At 43.8% G+C, this 20,145-nt stretch overlaps 1 protein-coding gene across 1 annotated transcript in view; it reads right to left on the reverse strand.

The window, feature by feature from the left end:
* The window catches only part of Hs3st4 (heparan sulfate-glucosamine 3-sulfotransferase 4), a 250,812-nt gene extending 237,640 nt beyond the window's left edge, over positions 1-13,172 (reverse strand). Inside the window, exon 1 of the mRNA XM_029567786.1 lies at positions 13,149-13,172. The gene's annotated coding sequence lies outside the window, so the exon portion shown is untranslated. The remainder of the gene's footprint in view (positions 1-13,148) is intronic.
* Positions 13,173-20,145: the final 6,973 nt, after the last annotated feature.

Here is a 20,145-nt window from a genome sequence, read left to right on the forward strand (position 1 = left end):
CTGTTTTGCACCTACAGGACATTCAATGATGTCTGGATTCACTTTGGGTTATTGTGGAGGGGGAAGTTCCTGCAGGATCCAGTGGAAAAGGGTCACTAAATATGCTGCCATGCACAAGACAGCCCACCACAGAGACTTAGCCAGCTAAGAGGTCAACCGATAAGGCTGAGAAACTCTGATTTATAGGAGGGTAGCTGGTTTTGGTTTTGAACTTTATTCTCTGGAAAGCAAATTTCTGTCAGCCTGTCAACAAAACGCACTTTGTAAAACTAAATCCTTTGGATTATTTCCTTAACCCGCCTGTGTTCCCTATCTCCTACCCTCATCCTCATGACTGGGCACTGAGAACCCATCAAATCAGACCTCTGTAGCCTATAGGTCCCATACATGCCTCCCAGGCACACCCCCAACACATACAGAGACAACACATACAGGCTTCATATACAACACATGTACATATACCAAACACTTGTGCACATCCACGTCATGCACACCCACACCTCACACACATCCATACCACATACATTAACTACACACACACACATACACACACACACACACACCTCACACATTCACCCCCACACATATCCACAGCTCACACATATACGTTTCACACCCACCCATAACTCACATACATACACACCTCACACACATCCACATTTCACACATATACACCTCACACATCCACACCTCACACCTACCCACACCTCACACACATACACAGCTCACACATACACACCTCACACACACATACATACCCCACATACAACCATACCACATACACACCTCAAACTATGCACATCTTACAGACACCTACCACATACACACCTCATACTATGCACATCTTACAGACACCTATACTTCATACACACAACTCATACACAACCACACCTCACATATCCATATCATACACATACACACCTCATACACACACTTTTCACCATACATCATACACATCTTACACACATATACACCTCAGACACATACATACCACACACACATACACACCTCATATGTATCCACTCCTAACATGCATCCATACCTCATATACATTCACATACAGCCCTACCTACACATAGACCCCACATGCCCCACATCTACACATATGCATATATCTTCAGAGAAGCATGCATTCACTACACACACACATAGACGCACACACACACAGACGTGCACACACACACACAGACGCACAGACGCACACACACAGATGCACACACGCGCACACACACGCACACACGCACGCACACGCACGCACACATGCACACAGGCGCACACGTGCACACGCGCACACAGACGCGCACCCACACACATGCACACACACGTGCACACACGCACACACACACACACATGCACACACACACGCTCACCACACAGGTACCATGCCTGTGGCTCCATTTCCTCTGGACGTGATAACTCTTCCTTTCTTTTACATTTTCTGAAACTCTGTTAATTCCCCAGGGTTACCCATGCCACCTTCTGTAAAACCTTTCTGAAAAATCTTTGCCACTTAATCATTCAGGAAAAGAATTAAATTCCTTCATTTACAAGGGCATGGATGTTAAGTGAAGTAAGTCAGGCAGAGAACGACAGTAATGTGTTTTCATCTATATGTGTGTTCTAGTGTCCTTTTCTGTTGCTGTGATAAAAACACTGACCAAAAGCAACATGAGGGAGAAAGGAGTTTACTGAGCTTACACTGCCAGGTCACAGCCCATCTCTGAGGGACGTCAGGGCAGGAACTCAAGCAGGAACCAAAATGGGTACCATGGAGGAGCCCTGCTCCCCGACTCCCTCCATCCCTCATGCTCAGCTAGCTTTCCTTTACAGCTCAGGTCCACCTGCCTGGACAGGGTGCACCCACAATTGGCTGGGTCCTCTCACATTAATAATCAATCCAGACAACCTCTCACAGACACGGCCACAGGCAAATCTAATCTGGGAAATTCTTCTGTTGAGGCTCCCACTTCCCAGGTGACCCTGGGTTGTGTCAAGTCGACAATAAAAGCTCTCTAGCACAATGTGGGTGAGTGGCTCGAGGGTATAGGGATACATGTGAGCAAGAGGAAGAGCTTCTAGAATTGTACAGCACAGTTGATTAGTATGGCTGACAAAATTAACTAAATATTTCAAAAATATCTAGTTAAAGAGGACTTTGAATGGCTCTAAATGAAAAAATGATAAATGTCTGTATGACAGGTCAGGTACCATGATCTGGTCATTATATATCTGTACATGTATTGTAAGGACAAACTATAATTACTGTGTCAGTTAAAAACAAAAATGTAGGTGGACATGGTAGGGCACGCCTTTAGTCCCAGCATTCAGGAGGCAGAGGCAGCTGGATCTCTGTGAGATCTAGGGTAGCCTGGTGTACATAATGAGTTCCAGGCTGGATGGGGCTAGAAGGACACAGTGTATCAATGAATACATAAAATAAAATGTAAAAAAATGCTTTATTACTCAAAGTGTGGCTGTTAAGAGTTCCTCTATCCAGGCTGCCACAACAAAATACCTTTCCCTGGATGGTTTATAAACAACAAACATTTCTTAGTTCAAGATCAAGGGAGTGGAAGACTCAGTGCTGGGTTCTTTACGTCAGTGGTGGCTCCTTCTCCCTGGTGGAAGGGACCAACATGCTCCTGGGACCCCTCTCACCCGGGCACCAGTCCCACTCATGAGGCTCTGCCCTGGTGACCTAGTCACTTCCCAGATGCCCCACCTCTTAATACCATTCTTATGATGGTTCAATTTCAACATATGAATTTTAGGTAGACACAAACATTCAGACCCTACCAATGTTCAACTTGAAATTGATTAAAGACGCAAAACCTCAGGCTCCTTCCATGGACCTACCATCAGAATCTGCCCTTCAGTGAGACTCTGGGTGCTTCATCTGTGCACTGAAATCTCCACAGTAGCTGATCACCTACCTCCTCCCAGAACGCCCTACAGCCAATCTCTCCTCACAGATCATTCATTGTCAAGAAGCTGTCTCCTAGTATATGTCTTTCTCTCCATCTTGTTACCCTAACCTAGGCAAGGCTGATGTTTTGATTCATCTTTGTATAGCTGGCACAGAAATAAAACTGACACATAGTAGACAGTGTATCATGGGTAAACAAAAGCATCACCCATCGATCCAAGCTCTCTAGCCCCTTCCAGATGGAAACTGTCCTCCAGATAGTTGAGCTCAGTATCTATCAGTCCAAAGCCAGCCACACCTTCAGCGCCATCAGCCCATGCTGTCAGAATTAAGCAGACTTGGGGTCTGTCCCAGGTAGTCCCACTGACATTTACTGTGTGATCATGGGGATCAGTAGTGGGACAGAGTACTGAAGAAGAGCAGTCCTGGTCACTCCAGCTCCTTTTCTGGAGCTGACATTCCAAGGGAGTTGGTAAAGGGACAGGAGGGTTTAAGATAGTCTGGCAGTAGGTACGATGTATGGGCCAGGGACAATGCCCCTCCTAGGTCTTCCTCCTTTAACAAATGACATTTTAGCTTCGGAGCTGAGCGATGAGCCTGGCGAAAAGGGGTAAAAAGGAAGAGGAATGCAGCAGCTGAAAATTCAAAGACAGAGAAGGTGATGAGTTCACAGATGAGTCACTAGGAACAGGACAAATGTGACAAGACACAGGCTGTGGGCACACATCAGACCCAGCGGGGCTCCACCAGGGCCCATGGACACTCCCCTAATTATGACCATCTCTACCCAAATGCCAGCTGGCTCCTGAGCCATGGGGGTTTAGGGAAGCGCTGATGGGGGAGGGGTCTAAATTTGATTAAGATCTATTATATGAAATGCACAAAATCTCAATAAGATATCTTTTAAAAAAGAAAAAAGAGGGCTGGAGAGATGGCTCAGCGGTTAAGAACACTGGTTGTTCTTGCAGAAGACCCAGGTTCGAATCCCAGCACCCACATGGCAGCTAACAACTGTCCGTAACTCCAGTTCCAGGGGATCCGACAGCCTCTTCTGTCCTCTGTGGGTATTGCACGACACAGGTGCACTTACCTACACGCAGGCAATACACGCATACACATAAAATAAAAATAACAGATAAAATATTTTAAAAAAGAAAAAAGAATGTGACGAGCCCTGCCCACTTTGTCCATCTAGTGCTGCCTTTCCTGAACACACTCGAGGCTTTCAAAACCAACAGGTGTCTTAAGGCCTTCACCCCCTTCCAGTCTCCCTAGAAGGCTCTTTTCCTGAGCTCCTTTTTCTCCTGCTCTCGGCCACAATGGGGTAGAAGCCCCATATCATTCATTCACTCTCTCACTTCATAAACTCACTGGATCTTTCTAAAGTCAAAGCTCTGGGGACACAGGTGAAAACAGATGTGTGCAAAACTAAACAACATTGAAATGTCTTTGGCTCCCCTCCTTCCTCCCACCTCAGGGCCCGGGAAGCAGCAGATAAGTACGAGGAGGCCAAAGCTCCCAGAGTTCAAGCATTCGGTTGCTTGTAATTATTTTTGTTTTATTTTCTATTGTGAGATAAACCATTCGGATTGGAAAGGGTCTGATCATCATTTTCAGGTGAATTAAACGAAGCTGAATCCACAGCATTCAGTTGTCTCTCTTTTTCCCTGGGCTTCATCCGACCTCTGGCAGTGCCTTCTTGGTGAGAACCTTGGCATAGTCCTGCCGGGCCTGAAGGCCAATCCTGAACTGCCACCTGCTTTTATAAAAGGAGTTTTCCTGGAAAACAGCTGAATTCACTGCCTATTCTGCTTTCACATTAAGACAGCTGAACTGAGGAGATATAATAAAAAACGTATAATAAAAACCTTATGAAGAGGCCAACTCCTGCATACTAGCCCAAATGTCTAGAATATAAACCATATGCAAAATACTTTACGTGGGTCTCCCACGTGAAATCCCATTTTGCAGATGAAGCTGTGAAGGTCCACAGTGCTTCGGTTACCACCTAGAGTCAAGTGGAGTTAAAGACAGCTGCTGCACCGGTTATCGCTGCTCATTCTCCCACAGCGATGGTCCTAAGAAATCTTGGTCTCTGAACTGCACTGATCTTCACAAGCTAATGAACCTTGTTAAATGAGGCAAGTCACTGTGTCTAATTTTGCACCTATTTCAAAGATTTGTGACACAGATAGTGGCTTTACTGTCAACAGCATTAGATTAGAGCATGTGTTGGTTCAAAAGACAAATACGGTGAATCTCTTCAAGCATTCTCCAGTGGTCGCTCACTTTATGAGTGGCCTGTGTCCATCTGTCCACGGCAGGCTATGATCCCTAACTGCTCTAAGCATAGTCTGCTCTAACAGGACTCCTCTTCCTCTACTTCATGTCCCAAAGCTTATTTACAAACCTCTTGAGCACTTGTTAGAAATTCAGACTCTCCAGTCGCACTCCAGACCTACGAAATCTGAATCCACATATTAAAAACGGCATCCCCCAGTGAGTTTGAAAGAGTCTGCTCTTATCCCCATCCTGACAAAATCCTGGTGGGGCAGGGCGGTGCCATCACCTTCAGGCAGGACTACAGGAAAAGAGGGTGTGTGGCCCTCAGTCTCTATGCCCCACAGAGGCTCTGGTCACCTCGAACACCATCACAGCTGTCCCGTCAGACATCTGGACTTCTGTCCTGGTTGTTATCCTTTTGACAGAGACATTCCATTCCACCTCCGTGAGCAGGTAGCTGGACTCCAATGTCTCCTGGGTTCCTATGGGCTCTGGTATGCCCTCCTGGGACCTTGAAAAGCTTGCTTATCACCCCTTTATCATCTGAACCATGATTCCAGCCACTTAAATGACAGCAGTCTCGCAGTGACTATCATGCAGCATTATACCAGGCAAGATGTGCCTCCTGGACACACACAGCTTCCTACACCTAAACCTGAAGGTCGGTCCTCGTTTCTGATGTCCCAGCCAGCCTTATGATTCCACACCCTGCAATGTGACACTCAGTTATTCCTCATAACAATGCAAAGGGCACGGTGATTCCAGCACAGGACTGGGGCACACAACATATGTTTGGTCAAATTCACAAAGCTTAGTTTCCGACCTCTGATCTCCTACCTGTTGCAACACCAAATCTTTTAGGAAAGAAAAAAAGCATGGGTAAATTGTCTAAGCAACTGGTTAGTGCCGTAGATGGAAGATGCTAGAAAACATATCATTCTATGAAGCTGACCGTTCCCTGCCTGCTGTTTGGTATCTTAACTTCCCAGGGACTCAGCTGTGGTAGATGTCACTAGGTCCAAGCAGATTCTGCCAGGATGAGCTCATGCTGTCTGCCAACCTCTGAAAATCAGATATTCTACCTTGGATGCCAGCAGGCAACTCATCTCCGTCCCCACACCTATGATTCATACTCCCCTCCCCTTTTCTATCACAGATACACATCTGTTCCGACTTAGGATAACTAAAGGAAAATTAAATGAATCTGTTTCGTGTGTCTCCAAGGTTATTTATAGGACTTTAATACAGGCTGATTCAAAAATAAAGAAATAAAGAGAGAAATAAAAATAAGTTATCTTCCCAGAAAGCCACGGAAAGTTCAAGGTAAAGGAAAATAAGTCATGTTCTTTGGTTGATGAAGCTGTAAGAGTCTTCGGTTTATCACAGTCTTTCTTCCAGGTTCCTCAGAAATCAATGAGGCCTGCTGGATTTTGAGAAATCGATATTAAAAATACGCACTTTGCAATGCAGAACATGTAGCCTGTGTGTGTGTTTCAAGGGGCTGTGTGCAATTGAGCAGTCCTAATCAAACACTCTGAGGAGTGTAAATATTGACTGTTGGGATAAGGGTATCTCTGGGTCCTTCACACTGCTCCACTGGCTTTTTCTGTGTGCTTTTTGCTACGTGGCTACACAGGGGGCTAAGGCTTTGGGTCACTGAAGGAAGCTTCAGGTTCCTTATACTTAATGTGTGATGATAGCTTTCAACTAAGGTCAAGGAACGGATCATAATTCCAAAAGGAAATGGCTGGAATGTCAAGGTCAGAATGAACTCTAATCTGGGAAAAACAAGCAGTACAGTCAATATCATCCCCCTCCCTTCCTGCATCCTGTGTCTCCATCACCACTTGCTTACTGGCTTTCTTTCTCAACCCACACTACAATCAGACACCGAGTCTCAATTTTTCCTTCCACCACTGCGGATTCGGTTATGCCCACCCCTCCCATCGCTAGCATAACCTTTCACTAAGACAGGCCTCTCACACCATCTCTCTGAAACTTGGAATCTAAAGCTTCTGGAAGTTCACTAGCAACTCATTTAGTTTAGGAGCTATCTCTAAACACACTTCCTAGATTTCAGTTATAATAGCACTTAATGGGTCTTGTATTTTTCAAATCTCCATCAGTAAAAGTAGTAGTCCCCCTTCTTCACAGTAGATGCCCCAAACCACAGACAGTATTAAAGACCAGAGTAACTGATGGTAGCATAGTGTGTTCACCACAGACACGATGGGCAAAGGGCTGATTCACATCCCAACAGAATGAACTGAGGTGACACAGATTCGATCATGCACTCAGAGGAGTGTGGAATTTAGAGTAATGAACTGTTTATGTCTAGAATTTTCCACTTAATATTTTCACATCATTGTTGGCCACAAATAACAGACATTTTGGAAGGCAAGTCACAGAGGGGGGCGTTACTGTGAGTATCAATGCACAAATCTGGTGTCCTCTGAGGAATTTATCATTTAGTTTGTATTCTGGGCAGAGACTGACATAGAGTAGGAGGGAAACACAAAGCCAAAACAAAAATTCCACCATAGTTTGTTGAATTGATTTGGCCTGAAAAGCACTTTACAGGAGAACTTCTACAAGGGTGTTCAGGATGACGTCTACCTGTGTGGACACAGACTGAAAGCTGAAGGGTGGCACTGCTTCCCAGAGGCAGCGAAGGAAATCTTTAGTGAGGATCAAGGGCAAAAGACGCCCAAGTCTCAACACCCCAAATCGCCAATTATGGCGCTCAGGCTTCCTGATTCTATTTATGGACGTAAATCCTCACCTTATCTCAAGGAAACATACTGCAATGTCAACTCAATTTTAAAAGACCTTTATAGTCACCACAGCTTTGATATATACATTTTATTGTGGCACCATTTGCACTGTGAAAGTTAAGATTGAGTCAGCACTTCCAGTAAGAAATCCATGTTCTGGGGATTTATAACTCAGCCATAAACACTTTGCTATGGCTTTGGAGATAAAGAGGTGAAACTTGTCCTGATGGGCAAAGATATATCTGGGAATATTCCAGAACTGTCACCCCAAAAAGCTCAAGGAGGAACCACAAATTTGTACCCATTTTACAATGCTAATTCTAAATTAATATCAAGGAGAAAAAAATGTATAAGGGAGACAGCTCTCCTCTCTCATCTCAAGATGCCAAGTCCAGTTTATGTCTTTGATTCTCATGACTTCCACCTTCACATCCAGGTGGTCACCAAATTCTACAGCCTTCTTCAGTTTCTCTCAAGATTCAGTGTCTCTACAACCATCCAGGGTCTCACTGATGTGTAGACACGGGAAGCTTACAGGTCTCAGAGGAAGCTTGAGCGTTTGTATTTCTAACAAGTCCCCAAGATGTCCCATAGGCCATTCGATGGGAAACAGATGACTAGGAAGCCCCCCACTGCCCCAGCTCTTCTGCATCTGCATTCTTCCTTAATGCAGATCTTCTTCATTTCATACCAGGTTCTGCCCTGATCTCCTGTCTGCAGCATCGAACCCAGTCCCACCTGTCTGTAGTTCATCCTCCTAGTGCAGCTGAAACATTTTAATAATCCCAGAATTACCCGTGCCAATTAGATCTGCATTCCTCAGCCATCCCCAGCCCTACCACCCATTTCCACACACATCACCAGTCAGTCTCCCAGTCTTGCCACTTTCTATATGGCATCATTAAATCTGTCAGCGAGTTTTCTAATTATTGACCTAAGTCTCTGTCACACTCAACTGACTGTGAGATCTTAAGAGATAGGAAGCATAGCTTACCCAGCTCAGGGTCTGCTACTCAATGGGAGTTCAATAAATATTTGATGAGAAGAGGAATTTATATATTAGGGAATTTATAATAGGAGCTAACCTTTATTTAGCATTGACTCCATACCAGGAGCTGTACAAAATGCTTTGCATTTATTAACTCATTCAATGCTCAGAACAACCCTGGGAGTTAAAATGATGAGCCTCTACAACAGTGAGATAAGGCTCAGAAAAGATGCAGAAGTGTTCCAAAGATGCAGTTCATAAAGTGCTAAACCCAATCAGAACACAATTGTATTGCCCCAAACTGTTTCTCTTAATTGCCAAATTTGCATCGACAGACTAATTGAGAAGATGAATGAAGACAAGTGAATGAGTGACTTCTGATGTCCTTGGGGACCTGTGAAGTCAGTCAACCTGTCTCCACAAGTCAATGAAAGTACCTTATTCAGATGACCAAGTTCTAATATATAAAAACAAAAAGTGATTTATGCCTCAGCTTTACTGGCTCTGACCTCTGCCTGCTCAAAATAAGATTCGATTTTGAAAAGTAAATGTGTCTCCTTGACATGAGATGAAGGACATGAAGATGCTTGACCAGCATGGTATACTGAAATAAGTTGAGGAGCAGAGTGCTTCTGGCTTATGAGGGGTGAGAAGCCAAACATCATTTCCTCATTTATGTGTCCACCCATCATTTCCCTTGTTCATCAATCCACTCATCTATTCATATTTTATTCATTGATTCATTCCAATGTTCTCCCATTCACCAAATATTCATTAAGCCTTGGTACATTTTAGGAATTATTAAAGTGCTGGAAACACATCGTTTGGAGGACAGCGATCAAAGGAATTTTCCTAAAACATAATAAATTACCTTTGAAAGCTTACTTGAAGTATATATAAAAATTATTCTAGCAAAAGAATATGTGGCTCTATATCATCTATCCTGTAGTGGGTGTCTGAGGAGGGTATGGAAGTCGTGCCACACGCAAGTGACAACAGCATGTGTACAATCGGGGTGAGGAAGAGCACAGCATATTTGAGGCACTGAAGCAAGTTCAGGATGGCTGAACAGACATTAGAGACAGAGAAACACAAGTCAGGGGAAAAGGGGAGGTAAGTATGAGGGCAAGTGTTTATGATCCTTCCTTCTATATCTAGTAAATAGGAGGTCTCACTAGCCATACACATGAGCAAAGATGACCTGAGAGCAAACTGTACCAAGTGAACAGGACTTAACAGAGCCATAGTCATTACCTTATAGGTATTAATGAAATGAACTGATTGTAAATGAGGAGAATATATATATTTTTTCATATACCTGTGAATCTATTCATATATGTATATATTCATATGTAATTTCATCTAGCTGTAAAGTAACTCAAGTTCTCATCTGAAGTCTCTCCTTCACAGAAGATAGTGTAGGAAAAGGAGGCGAGCCTAGTTTTTTCTGAGGTTCAATGGCACAGTGCTGTGAGTTTGGGGTGCAACCAACTCCAGCAATCTATGCAGCCAGCATGGCTAGCTTAGATTCACAAACCTCAGCAGTCCTCTGCTGCTTCTGCATCATACTTAACCTTCAGAACAATTCTAATGCCACCAGGATCCTGTTTGCCTAGAGCCGCCATGTTGATACCTCCTATGGCTTTATGGCTTCCCCTCTATTCATCCAGGAGTTGTAGCCCAGGTTACCTCTGTTCTGTACCGAGGTCTTTGCCTGAACCCTCTTTATTCACTACCAAGAGGACGAACTGAAGGAAGAAAATAGCTCCTAGAATTGTGAGGAGCTGCCCCATGGTCTCATGCTTTTCTGTATCCCAAATCCTTGCCCCATCAAAGGTTTCAACTACTGACCACAAAAGTCAAGGGAAAAAAAAAAGCCTGAAAAGACAATATCGGTGTTCTTCCTGCTTCATCTTTTCCCAAATGCATTGAGCAGTGAACTGACCCTTTCATTACAGCAAGACTGGGGGAGAGGTGAGCAAGAAACGGGAGCCTGCAGGGGGCAAACAGAGCAATAACCATAGCACGATATAGATGGCACAGACCTGACAGAGGATGGGCACTGGCACACAACAAAATGAAGCACTGTGATCAACTTGTGTTCCCAAACTTCCTCTATTCCCTATACTCTAAACTCATTTACCTCCACTTCCCAAGACTATAGAAAGCTTTGCCTTGCCATGTAGCTTTGAAGGGAATTTTGTAGTAGAATTTTTGTAGGAAAAAAAAATATGAAAGAAGGAGGCAGAATCAGAAAGGGGTACAAGGGAAGCAAGGGCTGTATAACATGGGCCTGCATGTTACAGGGAGGGGTGCTGAGACAGCTCTTCTGTGAAAGAGCAGAGAACGAAAGAGGAAGGAAATGAAAGCATTTTAAGAATGAACACTTTTTATTACTCCCTGGAGGTAAACAATGGATACTGTGCTGCCAGCTCCCCTGGGACTGGTTACATTGCTACAGATGTTGAGAGCTGTTCCCGGGTATTCTTACCTGGCCCTGGAACCCCAGAGAGTCACAGCTACTAAGTAAAGGTTGGAACAGAAACAGAGAAATGCATACAAGGCCAATTAGAGGTGGTATCCCCTTCCCACCAGGTATCTTTTCAGGGAACCCGCAGTAGATGAAGAAAATGCAAGTTGAAGAGGATTCAATATTTATGAGCTCAGGGAAACCATAGTTCGACCCTTCACATGACACAGGCAGGGTCTCAACCCACTGATTTCAGGGATACACCAAAGGGACCCATCATCCTGACCTCTAAGAAAAACATCAAATGGCAAGGATAGTGTCGCTTCAACTTCTCAGGCAGGTGTTACTCAGATGACACAGCAGGAAGTGTAAGTCTCACAGGGCTGTATTATAATATGATTGCAAGTGGCATTCATGGGAATAGATCCTTGTTTGAGAATACCAGTCTGCAGACGCTCAATCCATTACACAAAATAACATACCATTTACACATAACCTATGCACATGCTCCTGAACAGCTTAAATATCTCTAGACGACTTACAGTACCTATTGCAATGTAAGCACTGTGAAAATGGTTGTTACTCTGTACCGTTTAGGGAATAACAGCCAGAAATAACTCTATGCATGTTTAGTATAGATGCAATTGAATTGCTGTTCAAATATTTCAATCTGTGGTTGGCTGAACCTGTGGATGTGGTTTCCATGGATATGGAAGGCTAATTGTATTCCTTCTCTTTAAGTCTATCACTCCCCTGATAAAAAGGGAACAGTAACAGCTCTACCCCTGTGTTGTTTATTATATACTTCAGTTCACATGCCTAGCATATCTGGCACATGAGATTCAACTACACTCAAATTGTCTCCCTTTATGCCTCCTTGAGGGTGCAAGATGCAAATTTTCACAAGTTAGGACAAAGTAAGCAAAAATAAATAAAGGCAAAACAAAGTATAGAACAATTAGCCTCAATTTTTGACTCCCATATAAATTTCAATAAAGTCTCTAAATAAAATTGTCATAAAAACCAATTTCAGCAAATCCTGTTGCTGGTAAGTTATTTATTAATTTATTTGCTCATTTCATTATGACCAATAATATGGAAGTAATTAGGATCCAAGCTCTAGAACCAGATGCACATGAATTTTGAATAAATATAAGTTGTTTATTGATAATAGAAACAGTAATGATGGACTGGAGAGATGGCTCAGGGGTTAAGAGTACTGACTGCTCTTACAGAGGATCAGAGTTCAGTTCCCAGCACCCACATGGTAGATAACAACCATTCTTACCTCCAGTTCCAGGAAATCCAATGCCCTTTTCTGGCCTTTGTGGGCATCACATGACACCCATGCACTTACATACAAGCAGGCAAACACTCATGCACATAAAATAAAAATAAATAAATTAAATAAAATAAAAACAGTAATGATGTTAACAAATTCCACATGTGCAAGACCCTGTGTAAAACTGAGGCTCAAAAGAAAAGCATACTGCCCCATTTTTATTTACTTAAAATCCAAGAAGGAATGCAGATGTGTGAAAAAGATCTGTTAGGAATGCTTCTAGTGTGCAACAGACCTTCTAGTTAGTACTCACTAAAACTTTGACATCGATTGCTTATTTAAGGAGCTTGAGAGCAGGTGGTCCCGTGTCTTCAGCAGACATGTGCATCTTTCTATCACTTCTTCCTTATAGTGCATGGACTTACCATTCCATTCCCACACTTGTCACTACATCGCCACAGGCTGCTGCTGTATCTGGCTTGTCTTTCAGACAGGAAGAAAGAGAAAGGACAAGTTTTAGTGAATTTTTCTCCCAAATTTGTCCCTATGACACCTAGAAGTCAATCAGCACACACTGTCCTCACACATCTCATTGAACGGAACTGGTTCTCATGGGTATGAGGAAGTATTATGAAATATCTCTCAAGTATTTCAACTCCTCCAGAGGGAGGCAGAAAGAAAGGATGAATGGAGAAGCCCACAAACAATGTTTCCCTCAGAAACTCCTATAGAGACAATCGATGGTGGCATTTGAATTGGGAACAGAGGAGGAACTGGAATACTGTACTTTAGGGTTTGGGAAAGACAGTCAAACAAGAGCTGAAGTAGGTGTCTGGGGTTGGAAGGTGAGGGTCTTCTGGCCGACAAAACAGCATGTGGAAAGGCAGAGAGGTGGCAAAGAGTAAGACATCAAAAAAAGAACCAGGAGACTGGAGCAGACAGACACTAGGAGGAAATGGAGAGAGATCTAGACAGTCAGGGACCAGCCACTGTGAGGAAGTGGAGAGAGATCTAGACAGTCAGGGACAGACTAGACACTGTGAAGGCGTGGAGAGATGTAGATACTCAAACAGGTCAGGAAGCAGCTGTCCTTTATTCTTTCTAGCTCTATTTATCCAAATAAGGAGTTGCTTTTAGCAAACATGAGACCATCGTGTGATAAAGAGCCACAGAGAGAGCTGATTGGGTAAGAGTGCTTGCTTTGCAAGCATGAAAACTTGAGTTTGAATCCCCAGCAGCAAGATAAAAAGCCAGATGTGGTCATGTGGGTCTGTAACCAGGTGCTGTGGGAAGCAGAGACAGGAGGATCTATCCTGGGTCTTGCTGGCTGTCAGCCTAATTCCAGGTTCCATGAGAGACCATGTCTCAAAGAATAAGATAGATGTGATAGATCAGGATACCTGACTTCCTCCTCTGGCCTACCCATGTGTGTATATACCACACACACACACACACACACACACACACACACACACATACACACACACCACAAAAATCATGTTACATGAAAAACGTATTCCCTTGTAAATTCTTTCTTTTTGGTCTTTTTAAGACAGGGTCTCCCGGTAGCCCTAGCTGGCTTGGAATTCACTATGTAGATCAGGCTGGTCTTGAACTCTGCCTCCCGAGTGCTGGGTTTAAAGTACGCCACCATGCCTGGCTGTTATCAAGGAGGAAGTCTTGATTTGATGTTGCCGTGTCTTTAGCATCTCTAACTCTTATTCCCCTCTTAGCACAGAGTGCGAACTTCAAGCAAAAAGCCTTGCCAACACTCACTGACACTGTTTAATTTTATTCTGTTTTCTTTATATTGACGCCTACCGTTACCTTATAGTGCAATAAATGGTACTGTGTTTGGATGAGGGTTACAATTTATTTTCTGCACGCAAATATTTCCAAAAGTAAGCTTATTTTCAGGGAAAAAACAAAAAAAGCTTGAGTCATATCAACTTGGCGGTAGGCAATATGTCACAGTGCATCAAGATCTTCTCAACCACCTCCTGACATCACAGGACCATGAGGGTCACAGGCAGAAGAGGAAGCACGGGACACTGTTCTGTGTTCTGAGAACTACTCACACCCTTGCAGAAACGAGAGCATTGATCAGATACATTTCTCAAAGACCCACGTTGACGAATAAATGAATTTATACATGCCGAGTGCTTAGAATCATGCCCGGTTCATAAAACTGACATGAAGCATCTGAGTGGTAGCATTTGTATTGCCACTGTCATTATAAGTTTGGAAGCAAAGGGAGAAAGTGTGTGAGTCTAGCCTTGGAGATGAATCAAGAGGTGGTTGATTTGACACCAGTCAAGTAAACTTCAGGAGCAAGAGGAACAGTGAGAAAGGTAAGGAATGAACTGGATGGAAAGCCTGCAGGTCCCAGTGCTGCAAAGCCTGGGTGAATGTCACCTCTCCCTCTGAGAGTTTAGAGATGTGAAAGTCCTGGGCATCTCCACACAGGGAGGCTCACTAGAAAAACTGCAAATACAGATGAAAATCCCCAAGCACACTGCCCCAAATGAGACATCTTGTCACATCTGAGCACCAGCTGTCACCCAGGGCTGGAACGAGAAAGGGAAAAAATGATTTTTAAAAATGAGGAAAGAACGCTCGGTCCCTTGGGCCAAGGAACATCCACCAAGTATACTGTCCTTTCAATGAGGTGACCTCCTAAGGAACAGAATCCAGTACATCACTGAGGTAGGCAGGGGGCAGGTCCCTCACCCACCAGCTCCCCAGGTACAGCCCAATTCAGTCCTCAGGAAAAGCCTACGAAGAGGTCAGAGCTCAGAAAGACCAGCTGACTGACACAGGGAAAATAAAGCACCATACTGGGATTTGAGCCACACCTAACCAGCCCGTTTACTGCCAAAGCACCCCTGATGGTCAATATCTAAGGGAACTTAAAGGCTGGGTGATATGAGGGCTTGATGGTTTTTAGAACCCCATAATATTCATTAGTTTTGACTTGACCATGCTGAATCAGTAGGACATCTTAAGCATGAGTCTCTTGTACAGTCACTGTAACTTTTAATGCTTCTATGGCCTTATGTAGATAGCATGAATAAGCATCAGGAAATCAGAGTCAGATCACATTGAGTTGAATCCCAGAAGAGGATGGTTAGGACTAGGGCTCAGAGGGATGTGCGGTGTAAGGCTTAGCCTGCCACCTCCCACTCTTCAAACTGGTCCTTATAAGAGCTGTCAGCATTACCCTCACCCACCTATTGGCTATCTCTTCCACCCCTGTGCCTCCATCTCTTTGGCCACTACTTAAGAGAAAGAATCCACCCAAATTCACATATTAATTCCCAATGTAGTGATATCATGAGAAGGATATCAGCTTTGGGAGGTAAAAGAGGTGTTGATGGCTAAACCCCTTCCTGCTCATGGGAAGGGACCTGAGAAAGCTGGACTCCTAAGCTTGTCACTCTGTGAAGACACAAAATCAAGGCAACCATCTGGAAATTAGGAGGTAAAGCCTCAATAGACTTCAAGGCTTCCAGTGTCCTGACCTTAGACTAACCAGCCTTCAGAAAAGTAAACCTTAAGTGTCTGTGGTCTAAGCTATATGGTCCAATGCATTCTGCTCAGCTCAAGCTGTCTCGATTCTGTTTTTTACCATTCCCCAGCCCACTGTTGCTTCCTGACCTCCTGCCATCTATTCTCTGACAACCCCATTCTCAGTCCACCTTCATCAAAGTTAGCAGAGGGGTCTGATGCTGTCACTGCCCATAACTGAAACCATCCATCATTTCCCAGTGCCCACACATGCCATCCCCAAGACCCACATTATCTGATCCTTGTCTCATATCTGAGATGAATACCCAACACTTATCCTTCTTCCTGTCGTACATTCACTGATATCATTCAGTTCCCTGAATCCCTGGTACCTTCGCACACGCAGTTCCCATCTCCCAGATCCAACACACAGGGTGTGAGCAGGCACATGCACATGGCCTCACCCACTTACCAGTCCTTTCATCCCTGGCCTCACTGTGGTTTTTTAAATATATTTTATTTACTTTTATTTTGTATGTGTATTACTGTCTTGTGCGCATGTACGTAAGTGCACCCATGTCATGCAGTGCCCTTGGAGGTCAGAAGAGGTGCTGGATACCCTGGAACTGGAGTTACAAACAGTTGTTAGCTGCCATGTGTGCTGGGAATCGAACCTGGGTCCTCTGTACAAGCAGTCCATGCTCTTAACCACTGAACCATCTCTCCAGCCCCAACATCCCTGGCCTCACTCTTATTACAACCCTCATCATCTCTTGACATTATCAATATTCCAAACTGTCTCCATCAACATCTATATCTCTATTGTCCAGTGTCTTTTATGAAGTAAGTACCAAATAAACGTTCACCCAAAGAAAACGGTACTAGGCAACACTATTACATATGGGAAGGATTTTTCTTACTAACCTTGCCCCTTTAATCAAAAAGATGCTTATAAGCTACAGGATGTCACAACCCTACAGAAAATTCAGAGGGCCCCAGAATTATTTCCCTCCTGGCAACTTCCCATTCTGCTTCACAAGATGCTTTTTGCTCCCCCAATATCCATGAGTTACTATCTAGTGATTTCTTTGCTTGAATCTGGGAACAACTTCATTTGTATACTGTGCTGTTTAATTTCAGCCAAGTAAGTATTACACTTAAAAAAACAGTTCCTGTCAGTGATTAGGAACCACTAACAAAGCATTTGAACCTCTTATGAAGTCCTGAGTACTCCAAGGAAAGAGACTGGAATCATGGAGGAACTCTTGAGAAGAGACAGGAATTAGCCCAGGCTATTTAGGGAAGGTAACTATTTGAGATGAAATATTCCTCTTCTCCTCAAAGGGTCTGTAGGGATCATATGTGGGCTCCTCTGACAGGCCTCGGAGGGCAGAGCCAGGACCATACAAAGGTAGAAACCACTTTAATTTAAAACCGGGAAGAAATGCCTCCCCTTTGCAGTGATGTCCTAGTGGCTGGGCTGAGGAACAGTGGCAGCGGGGAGAGGTACAGGAAAGAACACTGTGGGCAGATGACACAGCACACTCAAGGAATGCTGTCGAGAGGCACAGAAGACTTCTAACACTTTGGTCTGCCCCACACCCATCACCTCGTTTGCTAAATGTATCCTCAAGTACTCACTGACAGAATGGGCTGACCATATTCCCACAGTCTCCATGTGGGTATGAAACCTTGACTGTGCCACTCAATATATCAGACCACTGGGGCCACAGAATCTGCGTGAGCCTCAAGGCTGACCAATGAGATCCTTCCCTGAGACTTGATCTGCAGAGGCCACTCATTGGGAAGAATGTCACCTTGACCAAGAGCATCTATCTTTGCAACTACATTCTCCACAAAGCCAAATGATCTTCTAAGAAGGCAGGGAAGGCCACATTATTCTCATACTTTAAAGTGAAATGGTTTTCTGTTATACTTAAATTAAAATAAAAACTCATCACAGCCACTGTGCCAGCACCGCAATCCAGCATGCCTCTCTGATCTTTGGTCAACAGGCACCAGCTATACAGATCTCCTTTGATTTATTCAAACACAGCAAACTCATCTCTGTCTCTGAGTCTTTGAAGATGCTGTTCCCTCTGCCTGGAAAATTCTACCTCATGCCAGCACAAGTAAAGCCCTTCTTACTACACACACACACACACACACACACACACACACACACACACACACACATACACCACTCATACACATAAAAATAAAATTTAAGATTGTTTTAAAATCCTTTGATAATTCCATGTATCATGTATTTTGGTCATTTTCACCTGTCACTCATCCCTCTAGTTTCTTACATGAAACCAGTTCAGAAACCTCTGAGAGTCTCTTCTATTCTGTAATTCCTTATATAGCCTGAGCAACTCTCCTAAGTAAGTCTTCAATAGATTTTTCTGTTTTTCTTATTTATTCCATCTTTACCCCTCTAGCAAAAGCTCATGTTCCTTGCTACAGCCCTAGTGCCTCAAGCATGTATCAAGTCTAGCAAGCTCCTAATAAGTATTTGATAAACAAATGGGTTTGTCCTGAGAATAGAGTCAAGTTCAAGGCAACTGGCTCTGAGTTACAGAGATAGGATTCCCAACAGCATCATTTGAACCTGACTCTAGTTGAGGCTATCTCCCTTTTGGTTTTCTGTCACCTGCAACCAAAGAGCTCTGACTTACATCAGGAGTTTCGTGAGCATTGAGGTGGAGCCCAAATATGCGATATCATCCTCAAATTCAACTTTTGTATTGTCTAAACATGTGCAACACAAGCCTCTGTCACAATGGTGGCACCTCTGTCCTTTTAGTAACTGTTGAGTTAACATGGCAGAGCCTCTGTCCTGTTATTCACTGCTAACTTAACCGGTACTTGCCAGGTAAGAGGAGACGTGATGACACATCTTACACATCATAAGAGGGGCTTACAAGGAGGAAAGTGAAAGGAAGAATGGCAGGTCAGGACACGTTAGATGTGACAGAACCAACCTCTATTCCTCCAGTGCCTCCTCCTTTCTTCAAAAGTCACATCAGCCTGTTCCTTCCTTACTCCCAAGATAGAAGCTGCACCCCTGAGATCAGTTCTGACCCGGAAGAGAAGCAACTAATCAACTTCAGCCTCAGAGTCTACCTCTTAGCATTAGATCATATTGTCTGCTGAGTTCAGTTGAATTTTGTTCCCATTTGCTCACTAGATTCCTGACTTGTCTCCTATATCGGAATCTTTACCTTGAGAATCTTCTCAGTGAATTCAATGGTAAATATTCGGCTTTGGTTGCTTAACAAGTGCCAGGCTCTGAGTGCTTATGGTGTTAGTTCATTCAAACTTCACCGTGATCCAACCAGAGGGTGTCCCAGTTTAGAGAAGAGGGTGTTGAGGCAAGCGGGATATACATCACACAGCTAGTCAGTCATGGAGTCAGAATGCAAAGCCAGGAGTCTGAGTCCAGACTGTGTTGTTAACAATCCCACCCTCAATGGCAAGTGCCTACGGCAGGGTGAATTTCCCAAAGGCAGATAAAGAATCTCCCTTCCTACAAGCCTTCCCTACAATATTAGCTTAAGGTTCCTCCTACAGTGAGTGGGGTATATGTCCTGTCCCCTTAAACTTAGAATATATGGTGCTTTGTGACTTTAAGAATCAATGCCATCAATGTCAGGTATTTCTTTCTCTTTATTTTGTCTTTTTTGTTGTTGGTGGGGGGGGTGTTTTGTTTTGTTTGTTTTGTTTTTTGAGACAGAGTCTCAGTCATTATGTAGCCGTGGCCAGCCTAGAACTCATTATGAAGACCAAGTTGGCCTCAAATTCATAGATATCCACCTGTCTCTGCCTCCTGAGAGCTGGAAGTAAAGGCATGCACCACGACACCCAGTACCAACATCATATATTTCTGTCTGGCTCTCATAGGACAATCAG

This window comes from Nannospalax galili, unplaced genomic scaffold (assembly GCF_000622305.1).
Source record: "Nannospalax galili isolate Female #2095 unplaced genomic scaffold, S.galili_v1.0 scaffold411, whole genome shotgun sequence".
NCBI lineage: Eukaryota > Metazoa > Chordata > Mammalia > Rodentia > Spalacidae > Nannospalax > Nannospalax galili.